The following is a 27,515-nucleotide window of genomic DNA, read 5'->3' on the forward strand; positions in this document are numbered from 1 at the left end:
TTCCTTTAATGCAGAATTTCTAGGAATTGCCCTGGCCCTTCCTAAGCTTCATTCTTGTGAACAATACGCAATATTACTTACTGATCCTCTTTCTGTTTGCGCTTCCCTCTCATTCCCAAACATATCCCTCCTACGCGTCTAGCCCTTAAATATTCATTGCCTGCATAGTTACAAAAAATATTTGTTTGGTTTGGGTGTCTGGACACGCAGGTATCTATCTGGCTCAACGAATCGGCAGACGCTTAGACGCTGTGGCGGGCATGGAGGTTCTGCCGACTTTAAATGTCGTCACTTCGGGCTGGAGCCCCTCCGCTACTTATAATTAGTCACAAGCTTGCGAAGGCGAAGTAACCCTCACCAGGTTTCGCTGTCAGGTACCAAATTTCAATTATTACTTGCACCAATACAATCCGGCCCGACGCCACCCTGAATTTCGCAGTACATCAAGAGCAATAAAACATTTTTTTTTTCTTCTCCTCCCGTGGTTCTACTCATTACGGCCCGTCGTGAGCCTCTTCCGACCAGCGAACGCCGCCAAAACCAGTCCTAACGATCAGTCGTAACGATAAGTCGCATGCGAATCGCATGCACCAGTCGTCTATGTATCTCGCGCTTAAGGGGTACTTGAAAGGCGCGTTTAATCAGTGCGAACAAGAGGGAAATAATGCGAGCCAGTGAATTGGGTATCACTTTTGCAAGTGCGAAAGAACTAGGCAAGGCATGAAACAGACAGAACGAGCACTGCGTCGTGTGAATTTGATTTGTCTCGTCCTTTCGTGCTGTCAAAACCAATCAGTTGGCCCGGCCACTGTCTGTTCCACTTATATTATCATTCGGAGAAGAGGTGCTAGGGTTTTGCTACTGGGGTCTTTCCCACGCGGTACACATTATACTTATTCACCTCGGAATTTGGTCGTTTCCCGTGGTGGCCCTGCCGGGCTTCCCTTTCAGACTTGCACGCGTCTTCGTTCACTGCCTTTCTCGTGCTGCCTCGAATATCCTCCCTTTTATTTCTATTTTTCAAGTGAAGCTTCTACTGGCTGACTCCTGTCGCCGTCGGTGTTGGCGCCGTACGCCAAAACCCTCCTCACCCGCAGCGGGCCCTCTTCGACCGCACCTGGTGGCAGCTCCCAAAAGTAGTGCGCCGGATCACGCCATACTCCCAAACACTCATAGGAGGTCCCTTCCGCCGGAGAGGGAAAGAGAAAATTAGCTCTTCGCGCGTGCCTTCTGCGCCATGAGTAGGCCGCGCTTAGTCCACTCCACCGAAGGACAAACGCGGTCATACAGTAACACATACCGAAACACAAACACGAGGCATGTGTTCTCGGGTCAAGCTAAGGGAGTACAAGGGTAGGGTTGTGGTTGGTCAAGGGCTGGGCATTTGGTTTGACAGGGATTCCGCAAGGGATTGGTTTACGGTTTCAGAGGGTTGTACAAGCTTCACTTCCACCCCTGTTCCCGGTAGTGGAGGGGTTGGCGAACTTTTTACAGTTTTCACAACTCGGTTTCTCTCTTTCTTTCCGTTTTTCAATTTGACTTGTTTTTTACTATCTCCAATTGTATTTTTTTTTCTTGCAGATTTTTGTTTTTGTTTGTATTCTCTTCCTAGGCGCCTCTTCCCGTGCACGCACTCACGCACACGCACACGCACGCACACGCGCGCACGCACGCACGCACGCACACGCACACACACACACACGTTTTGAATTTCTAAGAATTCCGGGCCAATCTCCCCCAGAGAGGATGTCTTTTTTCTGGCACCTCATCCGCAACCAGCGCTTGCACATAGATCTCATTGCCTTGTAAATACATCTGCCATTTACCATCTGTCATGGCATATTTGGTATGGGTTGCGGCGTAATCCCCGCCCTGGTCTTGCTGCTTCGCATCGTTTCGGTCCGGGTGCAATCTTCGAAGGGAGGGGGGAGGGGGGGGGCGTCACTACAGTTGCATAGCAGAGAGCGGGAAGGCGCGGAAGGCGAGATGAGAATTTCCCCCTGAAGAAATCCATGAAAATACTCTTTTTTTGTGCGTGCTTGTACGTGTACTTCACCTGTGTACCCTAAACATGCTTATTGTAAACGCCTGTAGAAGAAAACAAACCTTGCGGTACTACCTAATTGTTTTGAGAATCCTTAGCTATTTTTGTGTTGAAGAAACTAAAGAAAAGAACTATGCTGTGCGCACGTGCGACTGGTCAGTTACAGTCGCGGTGACCTAATGCGTTTGCGAAAGAAATCCCAGCCCATCCGTCGTAATTTCTGGCGATATGTTCTTGTCAGAGCTTGAAGTACAATCTTCCGACGCACGTAAGGAAAGATTTTGCTGTATATAGGCTATGTATCGGAGGGAAATATCATGCAGAGAGCAAAAAGGAGTAAGTATACATTGTTATGATAATTTATTTAATGCAAAATGAGCGACGGCGAGTGAACCACAACGCCAAAAAAGCGCAAACAAAAATTTCAGTAAGGCACACGGCGTACTTTCAGAGAAACATAAAATCGCTCAAGCACCAGGGAGCATAAAATGAAGGTGTATACCGTGCCTAAATAAACATTTCAAATAAGTTGCTCAGCTTCTAAACACACAAATGATTTAGTCTATGTTGAAAAAATTCGGGTAAGTTTGCACTCACAACAGGGGCGTCGGAATAGGGGGTGCAGGAGGAGCGACGGCTCCCCCCTTTTTTACAGATGGGGTAGCACGGCTCCCCCAGTCAAGAGACACCTGAAGACGGATGCTGAGCCCGAAACAGATACGGGAAAGGTAAGTTTATTTTTGAAAAAGGCGAAATACTTAAGGATCAGACGATATTCAGTTTGTTTTTTTGTTGTTGTTTTTTTGCGAGAGATTTCCCGACGGCATAAGAAAAACTTTTCATAGGTACAACACTGCACCCGTTTCACGCAAAATCCAAGAAGAGACTGGTGCTGGGGGCCTCATATCCAGCGCTTGAGATCTGGAGGTCTCCCAGGATGAAGCACTATGCCTCGTAGGTGTTTCGTTCGGGCGTATTAAGACCAGGGCAAGCCCACAGCAAGTGTTCAACATCAGCTTCTACACAACTGAGGCAAGCGTCCGCAAACAGCGCGCGATAACGGGAAGCCAAGCGTGGGTAACTGCTGGGGATAACGCCACCCCAACCCGAAGCCTCCGCAGCACGACCTCCTCTCAACGAGCGAGCCCACTGGGGAGGTCAGTTGCACGCGGTGGAATTAAAGCAATCTAAAGAAAGCAAACCTTTTCCACCAGCAGTTCTTTTATGGTGGGTACTGGAAGAAGTGGTAGTGGCCGCGGGAAGTCTCTGTGCCAGGCGCGATCTGCAACTGTGTGGGCAGGAAGCGTGTCCCGGCGAATCCAAAAGACACGGACAGAACATGGATAAGTGTCCATAATCGCGTGAATGCGTGCGGCCACTGCCAGGCTTGTACAACGCGCAACGCGACGCAGTTGAGTCCGTGTAAAGTTCCAGCTTGTCCTCGGTAGTCAAAGTCGATGCGAGTGCCTGAAGGCCATCCCTAATGGCAGTAAGTTCTGCTAGCAGGCTTGGGAGTGCACGGAGTGACTCGTACGCGCAGCTTTGATTTAGGGCAGGGTAGGAGGGACACGTCAAAGCCGTGGTGACGAAGCAGTCGTATGCTCCGGCGTCCACAAAAGCCTGGACAACCAGCGGTTGCGTCTCAGGCGCCCAGTCAGGGCATGAAGGTCGGCATGTGGAGGCTGGTGAAGGCCCGGCGTACGAACGTGTAGCTTGGTCAGAAGCTTGTTGTTCGTCACCTGATGGAACAGCCAGGGCGGCCTTGCGGCGGAAAAGGCTGGCATAGTATTCGGCGGCTGGCCCATGTACGCGGCGAGGGCTGCTGCATCTGGAACCAGTCCACGTTTCAGCAGGCGTGCGGAACGACGCTGATGAATGAGTTCATCTAGCGTGTTTAGCTGGGCTTCTGCTTGGAGCTGTGGGGTTGGCGGACTCATTGCGATCGGAGATAATTCAATGGAGCGACGGCGCCAAGAGTTCGCGAGAGGAAGTGCAGCAGTCTTCTCTTGAGAGAGGGTGAGGCCCGCATTCTCACCACACCACTTCTGACAGTCTGTTAACTTGGCTTGTCTTGACAGGTCCGGATGAACTGTCCATACAGTAAGGTTATCCGCGTACATGCGGAAATGCGTCTTGTATAGTGGAAACGTGCCAAGCCACGTTGCAACAAGACAACATTAAAAAGTGGAGGAGAAAGAACAGGGCCTTGTGGTACACCGCATACTGGTGTAAATGAGCCGAAACTTCCGCCATTGATGCGTACAGAAAAATAACCGGTCCTGCACTTTTGTCGTCTGCATCTGCACCTCCTCTCAGGGAAGTGCAGGGAAAGCCGTGAACTCATCCTGTACTCTCTGCGCTGTCGGTAAACCGAAGAGAAAAGTGCAGGCGCTGCGCGCTGCACTCGTAAATAGAAGAGGAGATTGCTGCACTGAATGAGTGCAACGAGTGCAGCCAAATCGAAGACACATAACAGCTTCGCGGTACGGGCACGGCAAAGTCAGCTGGTATAGCCCCCAGACATGGAGAATTTGTTCCCCGGTGCTTGGTAGGCCAAACTGTCAAACTAAAAAACAACAAAAAAACAGATACTGCTATGGCAACGCTTTCATTGATGCGCGAGGAGGAAACGCCGTGCCGCTTGTCGACTGCTATGGGCTCAACGAGCGCAGCTGTCTTTGTGTGCCGCAAGCTGAAGCCAACACCGTTTGATTTTTTTTTTCAGATATTTTTGCTGCTGCACATGTTGTTTTCGACAGCTTTCAGTTGCTAAATTTGCTTGGACTCTCTGCACGTGCTCAAACCATTTGTTTGTAAATCTTTATCAGTTCAATAAGCGCGAGTTAGCGCGCCCAGAAGCGTGACAATTTTGTTTGGGCAATAAAAAAAAGAGTAGGCGGGAAATATGGTTTATTTACTGATCTTATTAGCAACGTATCGCAAACGAAGAAATTCAATACATGCCACAAAAGCATAGAGCTATGTATCTCCTATAGTAAGTACAAATGTTCGCATTCTGTTTCGGTTACACAAACATAAGAGACATGTTCGTACAATTCATCGTATACCGAAAATTGCTGCAGAGGCCACCACAACCATTCGCTGTATACAATACAATTCTACAGAAACGATGTTTCATAATAATGCACATTCGGGAATAATAAAATGATTATGAAGTGCAGATGACAAGCACATTTCGCACACCATTAACAGCTTATTTTTCTTATTTTGTAACTTGCTCGCTCAAAAAACATCCTATAAATAGCGAATTTTCTGCGCCATTCAGCCATGCGTCCATTGGCGGATCCAGAGGCAGTCCGGGTGTGCTAACCCCCCCCCCCCCTCCCCCCCTTAAATTTTGGAATTGATACCCCAATAAGGTGACCCGCCAGAATTCAGAAAAAGTATAGTTGCTGATTTCTTTCTATTTCTTGTATTTTTAGTTATACAAAAATTTGGTGAAATAAAATGGCTATTATACTGCTCCTCATCATCCCCACCACCACCATCATCATAACTGATAGAAGCTGAGCCCCCTCCTCAGAAAAAAACTTTATCCGCCCCTGCATACGTTATACCTCGAAAATGGAAGAAATGCCACCATGGATATCAATAAGCAACACGTCAAAGCGAAACAAACATTGAGAGTGCAAGTAAGGTACAAAAAAACTGTAGTTGATTCCTCTGTCACAGGAATCGGTAAAACACGAAAGTGAAATATGCAGCGAAATCTGCAGCTGAGCATGGTCGGCGGCTGTCTTGTCGGTGTGCTTGGCGAGCGACGTCCTGCTGGCGGGTCGCTTCGGCAAAGGTGTACGGATGATTACGTAGTCCTCTTTAGCGATGATTACGGTCCCAGGTTTTGGGAACGATCGCTTGATGAAAATTGGTCAATTTTTAAAAACAAGTTGCTACACTTGATTCAGTGCCACGTGCCTAAACGACGAGTAACGTCTAGTCTTCGCTCCCCATGGTTTAGCGTAACCCTAAAGCGACTGCGTAACAAAGAAAAACGCCTTTTCTGTCGCGCCAAACTAACAAATCACCCCGATAAATGGTCTGCTTATCGTCAAATTGTTCGAGATTTCGGCGCACGTTAAAGATCCCCAGGTGGCCAAAATTAATCCGGAGCCCTCCACTACGGCGCGCCTCATCGCCTGCGTTGCGTCGGCGCGTTAAACCCTACAATCAATCAATCAATCAATCAATCAATCAATCAATCAATCAATCAATCAATCAATCAATCAATCAATCAATCAATCAATCAATCAATCAATCAATCAATCAATCAATCAATCAATCAAGCTTATCGTCAAATCAATGCATAATGTAATACGGACATCACACATGCTAAAAAGACATTCTTTTACTTCGCGCTACCCTCCATTCTGAAAGACAACCCAAAAATTTCTGGAGCATTATTAGTGGAGCTAAAAATATACAAATTACAATAATTGATCCTAACGATGCGGTTGTTGCGCCTGACAAGTGTTGTGTTATTTCAAATAACGCGTTTGCCTCTTTTTTTCAATCAGTGTGTTCCCACCTGTTATCCGCCACTACGCAATGTTAGTTTCCCGCAGATGGAGCCAATTATTATAGACTGGGGTGGTGTGAGTAAATTGATTCATAATTTGACAGTTTCCTCAACCACAAGTCCGGATATGATCAATTCGAAGATGTTGAAATGCACGGGTTTGTTTACGTCCATAATCCTTGCTCTGATTTTTGAGCAATCGTTGCTCTCTAGTACCTTGCCGAGCGATTGGAAGACTGGAAGGGTGGTTCCGGCTCATAAATCAGGCAATATTCATTCGGTTGATAACTACCACCCCATTTCTTTAACGTCCATTTCTTGCAAACTTTTAGAGCACATCCTGTATTCTCAGCTTATTGAATTCCTCAAGACCAACTCCTTTTTTAATGTGTCCCAGCATGGTTTCAGACGAATGTTCTCTTGTGAAGCCCAAATAATATCTTACCAATGATTTATTTAGTAACGCTGACACATGAGCTGACACCGATTGCATCTTTCTCGACTTCTCTGAAGCATTTGACACCGTTTCTCATGACCTATTAATTATTAAACTCAGCCAGCTTAACACTGATGTGAACTTCTTGGCTGGATCACAGACTTCCTCTCAAACCGAACATAATACGTAATAGCTAACAATTACTCATCTGATACTTGTGCAGTTAAATTGGGAGTTCCGCAAGGCTCAGTACTGGGACCCTTGCTTTTTCTTATCTGCATTAATGACCTTCCTGATTATGTTAAATTCTCATCCATTAAGCATTTTGCGGACGATTGTGTAATCTATCGTAAAATTACTAACCCGAGCGACGTCTACAGGCCTCAAGAAGATCCTAATGTGTCGAGCTGGTGTAATAAATGGCTGATGAAACTAAACGTTAACAAGTGCAAAACAATGCGTGTTTCTTGGAGCAGCAAACAACAGATTTCAAGTTTGTATTTTCTTAATAACTCCGCCTTATTGCATGTTAACATGTACAAATACCTCGGTCTTTATATCTCAAACAACCTAACCTGGAATGCGCATGTTGACTACGTAATTAACGATGCTAATCGCATGGTTGGTTATCTGCGTCGCAATTTCGCCTCTGCGACTAGCTCGCTTAAATTAACTTTGTACAAAACACTAGTCCGCTCGAAGCTAGAGTACGCCTGCGCCGTATGGGACCCTTCCCAAACCTCACTCATCACAGCCTTATTTTGTCAAATTATTCCCGACACGCCCGACACGATGAAAACATCCCTTCACCTTCCTGCTCTTTCACTGCGTCGAAAATGTTATCGCCTCTGCATATTTCATAAAATGTTCTACCGCAACCCCATTCTGAAGCATGCACTTTTTACTCGTCCCTCGTACATATCTTCTCGATCTGACCACGTGCATTAAGTGCTTACTGCTTACTTACTTGCTTACTGCTTACTTGCTTGCCGCTTAATGGCGTCACTTCCATGACAAATATGACGTAAGTGAAATCTTCGTGAATCCCGGAATAAAACACTTTCGCGTGAAAATTTGTCCTAGCATAGGCTGAAAAGCGAAGCGCAGCTCGGCCGTAACGCAAGCAACTCGAATTTCTAGTAACACGGAATGCAAGGGGCCTTCTGCTACGTAAATTATTTTGGGGGCTTCTTTCGTGATAATAAACAATCAAAGGTGGTAATGTCAATATAAGAAACTGGTCGTCGAAACGCTCTAAAGCCAAACCTAAAAACGCTAAACCTAACGCCAAACCTAAACGCCAAACCTAAAACGCCTAACGCCAAACGCCAAACCTAAAAACGCCAAAACGCTTTAAAGTCAAGGAAGCATTTAAGCACATTCCGCAAACATAATTTGCAAGCTTTCCTCGCGTGAAAGAAAAAATGAAGAGCAACCGCTCACCAAGCCGATGCCGAAGCGAAATTTCCGTCTGCGTATCCACTGGCATCAATCGGCTCATTATAAACTGTCGACAAGTAGCTTCACATGCTTACGACATTACTGAAAAATGCGTCGCACCAAATAAAAAAAAATTCAGTATAAAGCAACAGCGGAAATTTTTCGGTTCACCCTGCAGTTTTCTGATAAGGATAGGGCTTGCTTCTTAATGACTTAGACTGAATAAAAAGTGTGCTTACCTGCCGTCCGCTGGGACGCGGGAAAATTTTGCCGTGCTATTCCTCCCCGTGTTGTTGCACCACACAACAGCTCAGCACGCCTTGTGTCTTCTCAATTTCTCTGGCATTTTGAGCCCCTTCTCACTCACAGACACCAAAATTTTCACCTTCAAAGCATACTACAAAACTTTACCACACAGTGAAAGCAGCGGGAGCAGACAGACAGGATGGCAGCAGAAGAGATAAGAGCGAAAGCGCCACCCATATGGGCGCAACGATTGAATGAGGCCACTAAATAAATAAATAAATAAATAAATAAATAAATAAATAAATAAATAAATAGGGTGCAAAAGGGAAATAGCCAAGAACAAGTTTATTTCTACACGTAATAGCATCCCTTTGGTTTATTGCTGGGTGTGTTGGAAAGCCACATATGCAAAAGTTGCTGAATTTTCGCTTGGCTACCAGCGTCATGGCGACACTATTTCCCATACCGAAACTAGCCGAAGTGACCGGCCCCTGGTACGGGCGGCTCGCGAAAGCGAAAGCAGACGACGGGAGCAGTGTTTGGGTCCGTACAGCACGGCGGTTTTTAAATGCAGAGCCTTTCAGTAACTCACGATGTCACCCGCGTTGACGTCCGTAGTCCGCACCGCACCCCTCCCTACTATATAAAAAAAAAAAAAATACTACCCGGCGCCCGGTTTCGATCCCTCGACCCTGCGGGCGGAACGCAATGTACATGGTGCTCTACCCACTGCGCCACAAAGCCGACACAGAATGGGACGTTACGAACGCGCCTTATATTGTTGACTCACTCAAATTACTGCTGACGAGCGCTCTCTCGTCAGCAGTTGCCACAAGTGCAACAACATTAACGTAACGCAAACTACTTAACGTCGTACGCCCTCGGAAATGCTCTGCATTTGATCGTGCCCCCCGCGAGGGGGATGTTTCACTGCGTCTTCTCTCGGTCGCGGGACCCGTGGCGCCATCTGGCGGAGGCGCGGCACAACTCGTAGCACTTTCTTTGAAAAAGCGCCTCGAAAGCGCGGCAAATATGAAATAGGGATGACGCGCTTTCGAGGTTTTCAGTGCGATACTCCCGCCACCTGCGTAAATTCAAGTTCATTTACCGATAAAGGCTTCCCTATAGTAGAGGTAGTCACACAGGCCGTCTTCTAGGTACATCTCTGGCAGTACAGGTTCGGTACCCACGGTGCAGATTAGTTCTTCGACTGCGGAACAAAAGCGCCAGTTTGGGATTACCACTTCCCCGGTACCACAAAAGATGTTTTTTTCTGTGATCACGCCATCAACTTGTAACACAGCAGCAGATGATAGCCTGGCGGCGGCGACGTCCGGGAAGGTGATAACGCAACAAAGCATGCATGAAGCACAGAGCTCAACGATGTTACTAAAAGCGATTCAAAGAAATAAATAGGTAAGGTAAAAAAGATTGTGCGATGTTCTTTAGCACACCTGCCTTTCGCTCGCTTTTCTAGCTTATTGTGTGCGCTACGTCTCAGCTGCAATGAATTTCACTTTACGTTGACAAGTGACTGCAGTGCACGGTTTGCAAGATGCCTCACTGTTGCGTTCCCGAATCCGCCAACGCCGAAGCTGCCAACGCGCACCTTCTCACCGGCAGACCGATAAGGATGAGAACCACTGCGCGGAATCGACGAAATATCCTCGCAAGAGAGCGGCAACTATGCTCACCGACGACGCCAATTGTTAACCATCGGATGTTGCCTTCGAAGGAACGGCATTAGAAGAAAAGCATTAGACCGAAAAGGAAACGGCATTAGAAGAAACGCTGCGAAATCAGCTGTAGTGCACAGATTGCAGAACGAAGACCCCGTAGCGACTGCGCTGTGTTGCCAGCATAGAAAGGCAGCCACAGTCAAAGCGCCGTAAAAAATTGTTCCTGGCACTTACCCAGATTTAGCCATCGTAGGGGGGGGGGGGGGGGGGGGGGCGGCGGCCTCAGCCCACCCTCTGGATCCGCCACTGCGACGACAGCACGCGAGAGTAACGTGACAAAACAGCCCGACGTCAGAAGAGCATGCGACAAAAGCGCACAGCGACGAAAGGGCACCGCGACAAAAGAGCATAACCTCACAACAGCGAAATGTCAAAACAGCACGCGACAAGAGAGCATAGCGTCACAACAGCGAAATGTCAAAACAGCACGCGGCAAAAGAGCATAGCGACAAACAGCACGCGACAAAACAGCACCCTGCCTGAGAAGAGCACTGAAACAAAATTGGGCGGTTTTCTTGCAGACTCCATTTATTACGGTGCAATCTGCTTACGATCTCTTAACTGCTGCTTAGATAACAAAAGTGGCTTCTTTTTCACGCGTGTTGCAGTTTTAAAATTTTGGGACACAAAAATTTGCACTAACGAATGAATGATTTCCCCGAATCTTCCGCCTTCAGTCATTGTGTTCTTCGTTTGGCAAGTAGAGTCGAAATCATTTTCCACTCGAAAGGGAGTCAGATAAATGCGACTTTATTAGAGATCTATATCTTCTGTCACCTTTTTAACATGCTTTAAAATGCAACTTATCGTAAACAGCAGTTTGGGGTGACCATGTGATTTCTGTACCATAAATTTCCGTTGAAAAGACAGCGGTCCTACGATACGATTGATTGTAGGGTTTAACGCGCCGACGCAACGCAGGCGATGAGGCGCACCGTAGTGGAGGGCTCCGGATTAATTTTGACCACCTGGGGATCGCGGTCCTACGATACACGTTGTTGCAGCTGCACGATAGCCCTTCGACAAAACCTGACTTACAAGCCCAACTCCATGCAGCGTACTCTCCGCGGTTTGACACGTTGCATCACCCAGCGACAATCCGCGTTGGCGCGCGTCTTCAGAATGTATAAAAAAAAACTAAAAAAACTGTGGTTGATTCCTCTGTCATAGGAATCGGTAAAACACGAAAGTAAAATGTGCAGCGAAATCTGATAATGAGCATAATTTGTGGGTCGGCGGCTGTCTTGTGGGTGTGCTTGGCGAGCGACGTCCTGCTGGCGGGTCCCTTCGGCAAAGGCGTACTGGCGCCATTTCCGTGACGGATATGACGTCAGTGAAATCATGGCATATCTCGGCATAAAATACTTTCGTGTTAAAATATAAAACCCAAAAACGAACAATCCTAAGTGTAACCAGAGTCCTTCAACCATTGAAGGACTCTGGTGTAACGTACTCTTCAGTACTAAAGGTTGCTTCCCCACAAGAACACCCTGCGTGTAGGGGTGCACCCTTTACAGGCCGTTTGCTTCGTTGCACTGGTGCCACTTCCGTGACGGATATGACGTCAGGGAAATCTCTGAGTATCCAGGAATAAAACACTTTCGTGTTAAAATTGGCGCCCAAACAAAAGTGGGGTGCAGTCACTGAGCATCAGAAAGCGGACGGCAGCTTCCTGCCTCCCAGCCTGTCCTGAGGTTTGGGGCCAGGATTTGCCATTCCGAAGCCTCTTTCCATTACCCACGAAACACCAATTGTTCATCAAGTGGAAATCGGCTGCCTTGAGACAACTTCAACCAAGTTGGTCCTGTTTGAAATCTACTACCAAAAGCAGTGGCCTCCGCTATTACCATGCATGTTATTACCCATAAATTTGATTGTCGCCGCCGAGCTGTGAGGGCGTGTTACCTTTCGTCCGCTCCCCGGGGATCCGGATCTGCGAACTTCCCCGGCCATGTGGCCATAGCACTGGACTCTGACTTGTTGCGATGGGTGCTCTGCCGCGTGGTTCTGTCGAGAGCAATTCTCTTGATCGCCAGTACCCATCCATCTGCTTGAGTCGTTGCCCAGAAATCTCCGAGGTTCAGAATCATCGTAGTCGGCTCACGACTTCACAAGCTCGGCTCGTCGCTTCACCGTTACCGCCGAGACTCCGCCCCCGGACGCAGCACGACGCTGGACCAGTGTTTGTGGTCTTTCATGCCAGCGGCATGTCCAACAAGAGTGGCAAACCCCTCCTAAATCTTCAAACCTTTCTTACCCTTCCTTTACTCTACCTTATCCTGTTCGCTGCCCCATAATCAAATCCGTGCACCCAGTTGAAGGCGTGTGGGTTCTTAGCGCAGCTCAGTAATGTTCCCCTTAAAATTATACACCTGAATAATATGCCTTCTTCAGTCTGAATCGAATTACTTTCTCTCCCTTTTACCCAAGCTACCTAAAATTCTCGTGGCGCGTTTCATCCCGTTCGTGGCTACCTCGTGTTGCGGATCTGGTTGCGTGACTGGTGATGGCGTCCGTTGTTCCAGAGTTGGGCAAACACTGGGGCCGAGTAGGGCAAAGAAAAAAAACTTTATGTACATAAATTTACATGGAGTTTGAATGAGTGAATAGGATTCTGCGCTCCTGCGCGCGCGAGATTAAATAACCAGGTTGGGTCCGCCCCCTGTCACCCTTTCTCCCGCTGTTTCAGGAACGCATGAATCACGAGAATCCATGGCACTGAAATTGACGCCCACACACTCACAGATATAAGGCACTTTTCCTCTCGCACAGGTCAGCGTCAGGTTGACTTCGGGGCTGCAATCTTCCTAACGTCGAAGCCCTTAGGACCACCCGAGGTTGAAGTGACAGGAGGACGCCTGGGCCCGGTCGGTAATCCGGCGTCGGGCGCTCGTTAAACAGCGGCGTTTCGGAACCGCCGCAAAGGGTTCCCCGATGTGAGAAGATGACAGCCGAAGAAGACATGACCACTTAGCCTGCCGCCGAAATGGCGATGCCACTCGACGCCTTTGTCACCAACTGCGTGCAACGTTATGGCTTGCCTCGCCGGCGGGCGCTGCCGGCGGCTTGTGTCCAGCAGCAGCGTCAGTCGCCGCCGCGTGATTGCGCACGAAGCCGGGTCGCTCCCCGTCGATAAGGGGGGAGGGGGGAACCGGTGAAAACTGGACGACGGAAAAATTGGGTTATTGAACCCGATAATATTGTAGACGGTCTTCGCAACACCGTACGCCGATCGTAACAGCAGATCGTAACACTTGGCTGGCGTCGAGAAGATCAGGAATGTGCAGCAGGTTTTTAGGAGTTAAATAAGAACGCTGGCTGCAGTTCTTTGCTTCCTCCGAAAGATTGGTGTGTGAGAAACGAGAATTAAAAGTGACAGAATGTTTCAAATACGACAGAAAAAAGCACACTTGACAATTCACATGGGCTATCTACTTTGGCCTGCGAAATTCTGGACATCGTTTCTGTGTGCTGAATTAGTGTGATCGTTCAGTGTAAAGACTTCTGACTTGCATACGGAAGGTCGGTGGTTCGAACATCGCCAGAAAATTTTTTGCTGTGAAAATCACACAATTTTTTCGTTCTTGTCTAGATTTTTACCAATATATCACCTCTTTCTTGCCTTTCCTTCAACCCACACGTGACGTTGGAAATGAAACATGAAAATCAAGGTAGGACAAAACTTTGTATCGTGCTTTATTCAAAGGAAGCACTAGGTACGAAGAGGGGCATTTTCGGGTGCGTGAGCACTGCTAGGGGTAGTGGGAAACTTTTTGCAGTAGGGAATCTGATGATGATAACTATATATTACGGTAGACGATAGTGACTGTAGCGATGACGATAATGGCAACTACAATGACGTTGATGACGACAGCAATCGATCGCGTTCATTTACGTGCCCGGGAATAACCGGCCTAATGGGCACCCGAAAATAAAATTCATAGTGCATTATTATTTTACTAGTATTTTAAAGGGAAAACATACGAAACTGATACATTAATAAACATGTCTACGAAAGCTAGGCGAGAATGCGTGTAGGCACTGCTACTTTAGTCTAGCCAAGGGCAGAACTTTTGGGAAAGCGAAAATACTAAGGTAATAAGCGAACCACTGGCGGCAATTTCGGAGCAGTGAAAATACTAAGGCCATAGTCCAGCCGATGGCGGAAACTTTGGGGCAACGTAAGTATTACGGCTGTAGTACAGCTGATGGCGGAAATTTTGAGGCAGAGAAAGTAGCATGTCACAAGTGTCCGTCTCCGGTGGCTGAAGCTGATGCCGAGCATCTTTTGTGGACGAGCGCGGGAACAAGAGCAGCTCGAGAGAGAGAGAGAGAGAGAGAGAGAGAGAGAGAGAGAGAGAGAGAGAGAGAGAGAGAGAGAGAGAGAGAGAGAGAGAGAGAGAGAGAGAGAGAGAGAGAGAGAGAATAAACCTTGTTTAATGAGAGGAGTCAAGCGGGCGGTTTCCTCAGTTCAGGACCCCGTTGGAGCGTCCAGCCGCCTCAGCCCGGTGGATCAGCCGAAGCTGCTCTTCGAGGCTAGAGCTGGCCAGCACTTCCTCCCACTGCTCAACCGAGGGATTAGATATCGGGGAAAGTGAGGGGTTAAGCTGGTGCAGGGCGCGTTGCAGAATTGGCACTGTGAGTAGTATATTGTTGGCCAGAATAAGTGGAGTTTGGTCGGGTGGGGGAACGTGTTGGTTTGGAGGAGACGCCAGGAGCGCTCCTCTGCCTTGCTGAGGGAGGGGTGGCCAGCGGGTAGCATAAGCCTGGTGAGCCTGTAGAATACGACGCGCTCAGAAAGGTTGGTCTCCGGTGTGATAAACCGGATGACTACAACCGCTGGGTGCAGGAAGATAAATACTGCAGGTCGCTGATGGACATTCTGCAAGCCACTGGACTGCATGCATACCTGTAGACTGGAAAACCTATCGATTTCGTGACCATCTGTGCTCTTGGCAGCCCCTCTCTCTCTACTTTCTCCTCTTTCTCTTGCCTTCCTACTTTCTTCTCTCTTGCCATCTTTAAACCTGCTCTCATATGCCGCGAGGCAAAGAAAAAACACGAAGTAAAAAAAAAGGAAGTAGCACGGGTATTCTCCAGCCGATGGCGAAAATTTTGGAACAGCCAAAGTGCCAAGGCTATACTCCAGCCAAAGGCGAAAACTTCGGGGCACCCAAAGTTCCAAGGCTATACGCCTCGAGCGCTGCCTGTAGGGGCGCCACTGAAATCCCCCTAGCGGCCCCTTTCGAAAGCAGTCGCGGGAGTCGCCGGCCCACTCACCACTCGTCGTTGCTTTTGAGGCATTTGAGGCACGCTCACGACTGATATTTTCCGTTTGTACGCGTTGGAAGTAAATATTTATGTGGAGCAGTCACTCCGTTCGCAAATGTGGTGTGTTTACGAGAGTGTAAATGCTTCTGACGCGATCTTACTGTGGTACATCCGGTCCGCATAAGCGCCAGGTGTGTGTCACAGGTCGGCGTCACGAAACCGGCATATATGCATGGAGCTGATTGTAACTCCACTGCCCTGAAATTTACTAACAGCACTTCCGTAAGCAGCGTTCGTTCAGATGCTCATGCTACAGCTATACACTGCAATGTAAATCGGTTTCGTGTGCTTTCATAATCTAGCGGAGCACTCGTACCTGACAGCCCGCCAGTTACGTTTCATATCTCGGATATTGATCACTACCCTGAACAAGCCAATGTGGCATAAATTTTACGGATATTCTACGCAATAAGTACGATGGATAATGCAAAATTACATGCGGGAGTCAGCACAAAGAATTTACGGAAGTCATCGGTTGCATATATCCTCCGCTTATATCCGCGGCCGTGACTAAACGTTCTTCGAAACATCATCATGTGACACAGGGAGCCTGCAGAATTTACCACAAAAGTGAAATCAGAGGGCCTTATCAAATACCACACTCTTCCAACGACACCTTTTATCGCTTATGAGCTTCCTTACTGTATACTTCAAAAAATGTGACCGCAGAGTGATCAGCTGTTCGTTAAAGTCGAAAAACAAAATAAAGGTGAACACGCAGTTTGTGTGTGATTACTAAAACGGTCATTCCTTTATTTCGCTCCGTATATGTACACAACGATAGTCAAGCGCCCCCATCCTCCCCCTTCCTGTCTTGGAAAATATCAGTGCATTTCGCATCTAGTTGGTCTAGTAAGTCCTATCTTGCGAACGTCTCTAGGATTTCCGAAGCTGCACTGGGTTTTTTCATGCCCTATACCTCGGCGGCAGGTGAGAGCACGTGAGTTATACGTTCGCACTATCCAGAACGACAAGATGGAGAACGAAGTCGACATCTTCACGGACGCCGCCGTGCGAGGCAATGAGGCTGCGATTGCATGTACATCTTCGGACGCCCCCTTGCTAAATGGTTCCCGGAAGATCTCCAATACATATGGCCTATAGCTGAAGAAGCTGAACTTATGGGTGTCCTGGGGGCTGTCCATTCCATCCGCGACCATTGTGACTCACTCTCATCCCGGAAATTTCGCATCATTACAGATTCTCACGTCGCCCTTAAAGAATTGAACCAAACATTTTCACCTAATTATACGGCCACGAATATACTACATGCCATCCGAGACCTTCAACTGGAAGGCATCACCATCCGCATCGTCTGGTCCCCGGGACACACGCCTGGGGCACATGGCAACCACGCGGCTCACACCGCCGCCCGGTAGAGACTTGACACACCTCCAGTGGTTTCCAGTGCCCCATTGCAACACCTACCACGACCAGACTGGCAACTTCATCTGCGGAAATTCAAGGCAGAGAGTCGCAAGAGGCTTGAAGATACCACCCCGGTGGGTGTGCTGGGCCCGCTCAAGACGCTCACACGCTCGGGCGAGGTGGTAGCTAATAAGATTTACGCTAACACGGCCCTAACCCCTCATGTACTACATAAATGGACCCACGGAGCCAGTTCGCACATCCAACGCTGCCCGTATTGTGACGAGAAGTGTATTCCTAACCTGTACCATTTGATACGGCACTATGAGCACTTCAAGACCGATCGCGAGCCACTATTGGACCTCGGTTCCCCACCCGGAGATGAAGAAGCGCACCTGCGACGCGTTCGAGAGGACCCCTCAGTACTTGAGAAAGTTATGGAATACGCACTAACCAGTGGTCTTTACAAGCTGGTGTAATGACCTGGACCGACACCTCTAAAAATCGTCGCACCTATCTCTTCACGGTTTCTGCGAACTATATGTTCACGGACTTTACAATGCTACCCACCATTTAAGGTGATTGAACCTTGAACATTGTTCTTTTTTCGATTATTCCCTCCCTTCCTTCATGTCCCTTTCCTTCCCCAACAGGGCATTCATGCCCCCTCTGATAATAAAGGCATTCCTCCTCCTCCATTCCCGCACGAGCTATTACATTGCTTCCAGACTTGTAATATACTTAACGAGCCACAGACCTGGAATATACTTAACATGTTCGCATGGCCTCTATTTCTATAAAAGGCACAAGTTATTGTCAGGTATTAGGTAATCACCTCCCCGAATGATATTTTCTACGACGTATACATTCAAAACAAGGCCGAGTTCTATCGTTGTCCGCGCTGCAAAACAAAACCAACCTCTCACTGTGCCAATATCAGGTCTAAACGAGGCGTCAACAAAATTCACTAGCGCCTGAGATATTCGGAGATGACAGTGGTGATATCCCACTGCCGTAGCCGACGCCCGTAAGAGCGGCGAAAAAGCGCGCAGTACCGCGTCCCCGGTTAGCTCTTGTTGGCGTTTGAGCACTCTAATCAGGACGCAGCTGTTTTTTGAAGGGCCCTAAACGTACTATTTGCTTACAGACATCACCATAACAAGATGTTTAGGGCGCGGAAAGGCAAAAAAGAAGCGAAAGAGAACCAAAGCACTGCGTGAGCTGTTATCAGCTGCGCAGCGGACATCCCGTAAGCGCCGCGGGGAAGCGGCGGCAGGCGGCGCAGCGATCGCGAAGCTCGAGGCGTATAGTCCAGCCGTTGCCAAAAATTTTGGAGCAGTGAATTGAAAAAAAAATGGAAGAAATAGGAGCAGTGAAAAGCCAGCCGATTACGGAAGTTTTAGGCAGCGAAAGTAATAAGACTATAGAATATCCGATGGCATAAATTTTGGGGACAGCCAAAGTGTCAACGCTATAGTCCAGCCAATGGCGAAAATGGTGGCGCAGTGAAAGTAATAAGGCAATAGTCCAGCCCATAGCGAAAATTTTTGTGAAACCTGACTGCGAAGGATATAGTGCAGACTATGGTAAAAAAGTTTAACCCAGTGAAAGTATACGGCCGCAGTCCAGCCGATTGCAGAAAGTTTAGGGTAATCAAAGTGCCAATGCTATATTCCAACCAATGGCGGAAATTTTGTGGAAGTGAAAGTATAACGCTATAGTTCAGCGGCCCCATGGCGGAAACTTTGGGGCAAACAAAGTACACTGTACACCAGCAGATGGAAAAAAAAGTTAGGGTAGTGAAAGTGCTAGGGCTATAGTACAGCCGATGGCGGAAATTCGGGCCTGCGAAAGTAGCAAAACTATCGTCTAGAAAACTGCGAAAAGTTTGGGGAAATAAAAGAACTAAGGCTTTTGTAGAGCCAATGCTGGAAATGTTGGGGCAGCAAGCGTTCCAAGGCCCATCCGATGGCGAATATTTTTGGGTAGTGAAAGTAGTAAGGCTTCAGTCCATCCGATGGCGAAAATTTGGGTCAGTGAAAGTACTAACGCTATACTCCAGCCAATGGTGGAAATTTTGGTGAAAGTAGTAAAGCTATAGTCCTTCCGATGACAAACATTTTTGCACAGCTACAGTACAGGCTATACTGCGCCTGATGACAAAAATATTTAGGCAGTGGAAATACGTAGGCTCTAGTCCAGCCGATGGCGGAAATTTGGGTCAGTGAAAGTACTAACGCTATATTCCGGCCTACGGTGGAAGTTTTGGTGAAAGTACTAAAGCTATAGTCCTTCCGATGGCAAACATTTTTGCACAGCCACAGTACAGGCTATAGTGCGCCTGATGGCAAAAATATTTAGGCAGTGGATGTACTGAGGATCTAGTCCAGCCGATGACGGAAATTTGGGTCAGTGAAAATACTAGCGCTATACTGCAGCCGATGGCGGAAATTTTGGTGAAAGTACTAAAGCTATAGTCCTTCCGATGGCAAACATTTTTGCACAGCTACAGTACAGGCTTTAGTGCGCCTGATGAACAAAAATATTTAGGCAGGGAAAACACAGAGGCTCTAGTCCAGCCGATGGCGGAAATTTGGGTCAGTGAAAGTACTAACGCTATATTCCGGCCTACGGTGGAAGTTTTGGTGAAAGTACTAAAGCTATAGTCCTTCCGATGGCAAACATTTTTGCACAGCCACAGTACAGGCTATAGTGCGCCTGATGACAAAAATATTTAGGCAGTGGAAACACTGAGGCTCTAGTCCAGCCGATGACGGAAATTTGGGTCAGTGAAAGTACTAGCGCTATACTCCAGCCGATGGTGGAAATTTTGGTGAAAGCACTAAAGCTATAGTCCTTCCGATGGCAAACATTTTTGCACAGCTACAGTACAGGCTATAGTGCGCCTGATGAACAAAAATATTTAGGCAGGGGAAACACCGAGGCTCTAGTCCAGCAGATGATGAAAATTTGGGTCAGTGAAAGTACTAACGCTATATTCCGGCCTACGGTGGAAGTTTTGGTGAAAGTACTAAAGCTATAGTCCTTCCGATGGCAAACATTTTTGCACAGCCACAGTACAGGCTACACTGCGCCTGATGACAAAAATATTTAGGCAGTGGATGTACAGAGGCTCTAGTTCAGCCGATGACGGAAATTTGAGTCAGTAAAGTTCTAACGCTATACTCCAGCCGATGGTGGAAATTTTGGTGAAAGTTCAAAAGCTATAGTCCTTCCGATGGCAAACATTTTTGCACAGCTACAGTACAGGCTATACTGCGCCTGATGGCAAAAATATTTAGGCAGTGGAAACACTAAGGCTCTAGTCCAGCCGATGGCGGAAATTTGGGTCAGTGAAAGTACTAACGCTATACTCCAGCCGACGGTGGAAATTTTGGTGAAAGTACTAAAGCTAAAGTCCTTCCGATGGCAAACATTTTTGCACAGCTACAGTACAGGCTACACTGCGCCTGATGACAAAAATATTTAGGCAGTGGAAACACTGAGGCTCTAGTCCAGCCGATGGCGGAAATTTGGGTCAGTGAAAGTACTAACGCTATACTCCAGCCGACGGTGGAAATTTTGGTGAAAGTACTAAAGCTATAGTCCTTCCGATGGCAAACATTTTTGCACAGCTACAGTACAGGCTACACTGCGCCTGATGACAAAAATATTTAGGCAGTGGATGTACAGAGGCTCTAGTCCAGCCGATGACTGAAATTTGAGTCAGTTAAAGTTCTAACGCTATACTGCAGCCGATGGTGGAAATTTTGGTGAAAGTACAAAAGCTATAGTCCTTCCGATGGCAAACATTTTTGCACAGCTACAGTAAAGGCTATACTGCGCCTGATGACAAAAATATTTAGGCAGTGGAAACACTAAGGCTCTAGTCCAGCCGATGGCGGAAATTTGGGTCAGTGAAAGTACTAACGCTATACTCCAGCCGACGGTGGAAATTTTGGTGAAAGTACTAAAGCTATAGTCCTTCCGATGGCAAACATTTTTGCACAGCTACAGTACAGGCTACACTGCGCCTGATGACAAAAATATTTAGGCAGTGGAAACACTGAGGCTCCAGTCCAGCCGATGGCGGAAATTTGGGTCAGTGAAAGTACTAACGCTATACTCCAGCCGACGGTGGAAATTTTGGTGAAAGTACTAAAGCTATAGTCCTTCCGATGGCAAACATTTTTGCACAGCTACAGTACAGGCTACACTGCGCCTGATGACGAAAATATTTAGGCAGTGGAAACACTGAGGGTCTAGTCCAGCCGATGGCGGAAATTTGGGTCAGTGAAAGTACTAACGCTATACTCCAGCCGACGGTGGAAATTTTGGTGAAAGTACTAAAGCTATAGTCCTTCCGATGGCAAACATTTTTGCACAGCTACAGTACAGGCTACACTGCGCCTGATGACAAAAATATTTAGGCAGTGGAAACACTGAGGCTCTAGTCCAGCCGATGGCGGAAATTTGGGTCAGTGAAAGTACTAACGCTATACTCCAGCCGACGGTGGAAATTTTGGTGAAAGTACTAAAGCTATAGTCCTTCCGATGGCAAACATTTTTGCACAGCTACAGTACAGGCTACACTGCGCCTGATGACAAAAATATTTAGGCAGTGGAAACACTGAGGCTCTAGTCCAGCCGATGGCGGAAATTTGGGTCAGTGAAAGTACTAACGCTATACTCCAGCCGACGGTGGAAATTTTGGTGAAAGTACTAAAGCTATAGTCCTTCCGATGGCAAACATTTTTGCACAGCTACAGTACAGGCTACACTGCGCCTGATGACAAAAATATTTAGGCAGTGGAAACACTGAGGCTCTAGTCCAGCCGATGGCGGAAATTTGGGTCAGTGAAAGTACTAACGCTATACTCCAGCCGACGGTGGAAATTTTGGTGAAAGTACTAAAGCTATAGTCCTTCCGATGGCAAACATTTTTGCACAGCTACAGTACAGGCTACACTGCGCCTGATGACAAAAATATTTAGGCAGTGGAAACACTGAGGCTCTAGTCCAGCCGATGGCGGAAATTTGGGTCAGTGAAAGTACTAACGCTATACTCCAGCCGACGGTGGAAATTTTGGTGAAAGTACTAAAGCTATAGTCCTTCCGATGGCAAACATTTTTGCACAGCTACAGTACAGGCTACACTGCGCCTGATGACAAAAATATTTAGGCAGTGGATGTACAGAGGCTCTAGTCCAGCCGATGACTGAAATTTGAGTCAGTTAAAGTTCTAACGCTATACTGCAGCCGATGGTGGAAATTTTGGTGAAAGTACAAAAGCTATAGTCCTTCCGATGGCAAACATTTTTGCACAGCTACAGTACAGGCTACACTGCGCCTGATGACAAAAATATTTAGGCAGTGGAAACACTGAGGCTCTAGTCCAGCCGATGGCGGAAATTTGGGTCAGTGAAAGTACTAACGCTATACTCCAGCCGACGGTGGAAATTTTGGTGAAAGTACTAAAGCTATAGTCCTTCCGATGGCAAACATTTTTGCACAGCTACAGTACAGGCTACACTGCGCCTGATGACAAAAATATTTAGGCAGTGGATGTACAGAGGCTCTAGTCCAGCCGATGACTGAAATTTGAGTCAGTTAAAGTTCTAACGCTATACTGCAGCCGATGGTGGAAATTTTGGTGAAAGTACAAAAGCTATAGTCCTTCCGATGGCAAACATTTTTGCACAGCTACAGTAAAGGCTATACTGCGCCTGATGACAAAAATATTTAGGCAGTGGAAACACTAAGGCTCTAGTCCAGCCGATGGCGGAAATTTGGGTCAGTGAAAGTACTAACGCTATACTCCAGCCGACGGTGGAAATTTTGGTGAAAGTACTAAAGCTATAGTCCTTCCGATGGCAAACATTTTTGCACAGCTACAGTACAGGCTACACTGCGCCTGATGACAAAAATATTTAGGCAGTGGAAACACTGAGGCTCCAGTCCAGCCGATGGCGGAAATTTGGGTCAGTGAAAGTACTAACGCTATACTCCAGCCGACGGTGGAAATTTTGGTGAAAGTACTAAAGCTATAGTCCTTCCGATGGCAAACATTTTTGCACAGCTACAGTACAGGCTACACTGCGCCTGATGACGAAAATATTTAGGCAGTGGAAACACTGAGGGTCTAGTCCAGCCGATGGCGGAAATTTGGGTCAGTGAAAGTACTAACGCTATACTCCGGCTGACGGTGGAAATTTGGTGAAAGAACTAATGCTATAGTCCTTCCGATGGCAAACATTATTGCACAGCTACAGTACAGGCTATAGTGCGCCTGATGAACAAAAATATTTAGACAGGGGAAACACCGAGGCTCTAGTACAGCCGATGGCGGAAAGTTTGGGGCAGCCAAAGTGCAAAGGCTGAGTCCAGGCGATAGCGGAAATTTTGGCGCAAACAAGTGCTAAGGCTATGGCGAAATTTTGGGTCAGCGGAAGTACTCAGGCTACAGTACGTCTGGTGGTGAAGATTTTGTGGCAGTGAAAATACTAAGGCTATAGTCCAGCCGATGGCGGAAATTGTGGCCTAGCGAAAGTGTCAAGGCTATAGTCCAGCTGATGGCTTAATTTTTGGGGCTGCCAATGTGCCAATGCTATATGGTCCAGCCGATGGTGAAAGTTTTGGCGCAGTGAAAGTACCAACCTGCGGCGGAAATTCTAGGGCAGTCAAAGTGACAAGGCCATTGGCGGATATTTTGGGGTATTGTAAATACTAAGGTAGTCCAGCCGATGGCGGAAATTTTGGGACAGCCAAAGTGCAAACGCTGTAGTCTAGACGATGCCGAAAATTGCGCACGCACCTGGCATGGGACTCGCCACCAGGTGGCCCAGCTGTTCGAACGCCCTTCGCATCAGCTCCGAACAAAACCATGGTTCTTCAATTAGTGCGCCTCTACACCGGGCAACTGAACCGCCTCAACGAATTTTAACCTTCCGGGACCCTGAAAAGTGAGTTCCCTGACTCTCCCGTGATTTTTACGCCCGAGAGAAACATCTTTCTCTCGCGACCACGCCGCCGCGGAGCTAAGCCTGACCTTCAGCGCCAGCTCGGTTCCACCAGCTCCTCGCCGCACCGGCCTGATCACGTGCGCCTGGCTGTGCACGGGCGCGTGCTACTAGCACGCGCACCTCCGGCTCCGGCGCCCAGCTCCTCATCGTCGGCCTACATGGCAGACGCTTCAAATTCGTTGGCCTACCTTCCTGCTATGGCCGAAGCCACCGACCCCAATGCTGCTGCTAACGCTACAACAGCTGCCTTGCCTTCCCACCACATGGAGTGCGTGGTTGAGGGGGAGGACATCGACCCCCAAGTCCTCGAAGAGCCTGGCTGGCTGACCATCCGCCGCAAGATCGCCTTGAACTCCGCAACCACTGCACCTGACGCCGCGACGGCGGCACACCCCGACAGCAAGCAGACCTCCGGTCGCAAACGCCGGCCTCAGCGCCGACGGCGCAAAACTCCTCCGCCCGAAGACCCGCTACCTGAAGACGATGTCAAGGTGGTCCTCCGCCCTCAAGGAGGCCTTGACCTCACCACAGTCAACGCCGCGACTCTCGCAGACGTACTTCAGGACCAAGCCAAGCTCCCTCGCCATGCCGGAGACCAGGTTCGTCTCCATTATCGGTCCAACTTTATTGTGGTGAGCACCCCCAATGAAAACCGAGCCCAACGCTACCTGGAGCTCCCTGCCTTGAACTGGAAAGGCACTGTGTACGCACTTGCTAACCACATCCCCCCACCAAGCGCCACAGCGGTCGGAGCCCTATTCACTGTGCCCCCCGAGGAAGACGCCGACACCATTCTTCAAAGCATCATACAGTACAATCCCTCGCTACGCATCATTGACGCCAAAAGACTTCATGGCTCCACGATAGTGCAGGTCCTATTTCAAGGTACCATCGTGCCGTATTGGATCCGCTACCGAGCCGCAACCATGAGATGCTACCCCTTTAGGAGGAAGCAAGAGGCCTGCTACGCCTGTTGGCGGCCTGGACACCGCAAGGATGTCTGCCCGCACCCACCCCCCACCGACCGCTGCACCACCTGCGGCACCACATCTCCTCAACCCAACCACCCCTGCACCCCGTCCTGCATCTTATGCGGGGCGGCCCACCTCACCGGAGCGGCTGGTTGTCGCAATCGCTTCCAGCCCCGGCGGAAGACTAGCACACCTGCCGTGACTCGACAGCACCTGGATGCCCTTTCGCCCCATGGACACTCACCGAAGTCGACCACTCTACCTGACCACCACCTGCACCACACTTCCGCCACAACACAAGCTCACGTCACCCATGTCGGCCCTTCTTCCTACAGCCAAGTGGCCCAAGGACTTCCCCGACGACCACACGTCAGTCACCAAGCGCAGGTGAGCCCCCAGAGCCTCCCAGTGACCCAAACCTCCCCTCCCACCTACTTCCACACCTCACCCAGCACCACCTATGATCACGTAATTCGTGAAATGAAAGCTCTGCGCGAAACAGTAATTCGCCTCCAACAAGAAAACGCCCGCTTGGTGCAGGAGAACCAATCGCTGCGCCAACGTCTTACCACCTCCCCCGCCATCCCTGCTACCCCCTCCGCAGCGCCCTCGCCTACTCAGTCATCCACTCCTCCTAATCCCGCCCAACCACCCCCCTTGAAACGCAAAGCGGGAAGCGATACTCAGCCAGCCTCTACGGACGCGCCCCTTACTCCGCATGAGCTCCGCGCTGAATATCAATCTATGTTCGCGTCGCTTCAGGGCCAGTTGACGGCACTACAACTGTCCACACAAGAATTACATTCGGAAATGCTAGAATGGATGCGCTCGTTCGCTCAGAACCCGCCGCCCTCTGCGAACCTAACTCCTGCGGACGCCCCCATACCCATAGACGCCGACAATGACCTCTAAAGACGTTATAGCCTGGCAATGGAACTGCCGCAGCTTCAAGACGAAGCGGGCATCGCTTCAAGCTTTCATCACCACACTGTCTCGCACGCCTACAGTCATCGCACTTCAGGAAACGGGCCCTAATGTCAAAATGTTAAATTACAAAGCATACCGACACTCCGATTTTCCTCAGCTGGCAACTCTAATACACCGCGACTACAGTGTAGAGCAGCGCAGCCTGCCTTTCGACATTCCACACATATTCACGACCATCCTCCCCAAACGTATAGGACACAGACAACTTAACGTACTTAATATCTACAGCTCTCCCCGAAACACGCAACACACATTCCATGACATCTTCCAATCGGCTCTCCAGCACGCAGGCCACCAACCCCTCCTCATTATGGGCGATTTTAATGCCCCGCATATTGCGTGGGGCTACTCCCGCACAACTCGTAAAGGGCGCCTGCTGTGGGAGGCGATCCAACAACTCCACCTCACCACTCACAACGACCCTGACCTCGCCACACGCATAGGAAATAGTGTACAGCGCGACACAGCCCCCGATATCACTTGCTCACATCGTCTCGGCCCTGCCACTTGGCATCCTCTTCCACATACCTTGGGCAGCGATCACTTCATTACCGAGTTGCACACCACGATACACATCTCTTCAGACGAGCACCCACAGCACACGCATATAACGGACTGGGATGCATTTCGCTTACACAGTCAACATATTGCTCCCCCTGACCCTGACAAAGACACTGACCTCGAGCAGTGGGTCGCCAACCTGTTGCACGCTAAACAACAACACGAGAAACTCGTAGACCCGAAAATCCCCTCCGCCTACGTGGACTCCAAAATGATGCATCTATGGGAGGCTTACAGTAGCCTCGAGCGACGGTGGCGCAAACACAAGCACCGCCGAGCCCTGCGCCGCCGACTCGAACTCCTCCGCACCGAAATTACACGACACGCCGAATACCTTAGGCGGGCCAACTGGCACCAACTCTGCGACGAAATGCGGGGTACCCTCAACATGCGTCGCACCTGGGCTCTATTACGACACCTGCTTGACCCTTCCAAATCCAAATCCAGCCAATCCTTACGTATCACACAGCTTCTCCACAAGCAAGATGGCACCAAGCAAGATATCATATCCCGCCTTAAAGCCCTATACATACCGACCTCTAATTCCTCCGAGCCACCAATTGCACGCTACGCCGGAGCTCCCAACCTCACCCTCGATGCTGAAATTTCCCGCGAGGAAATCATACAGGCCTTACGTTCCCTGCGCCGCCAAACCGCACCAGGCGCGGACGCCATAACTAACAAGCTACTCCGACATCTTGACGATACTTGTATTGATCACATCACCACTTTGTTTAACTACCACTGGGAGCACGGCACTCTTCCCAGCTCGTGGAAACACGCAAACATCTCTCTAATCCCTAAACCCAACAACACTCTTGCACTTGAACATC

This window comes from Haemaphysalis longicornis, unplaced genomic scaffold (assembly GCF_048455015.1).
Source record: "Haemaphysalis longicornis isolate Haplotype H1 unplaced genomic scaffold, Haemaphysalis longicornis Haplotype H1 scaffold_3, whole genome shotgun sequence".
Classification (NCBI taxonomy): Eukaryota; Metazoa; Arthropoda; class Arachnida; order Ixodida; family Ixodidae; genus Haemaphysalis; species Haemaphysalis longicornis.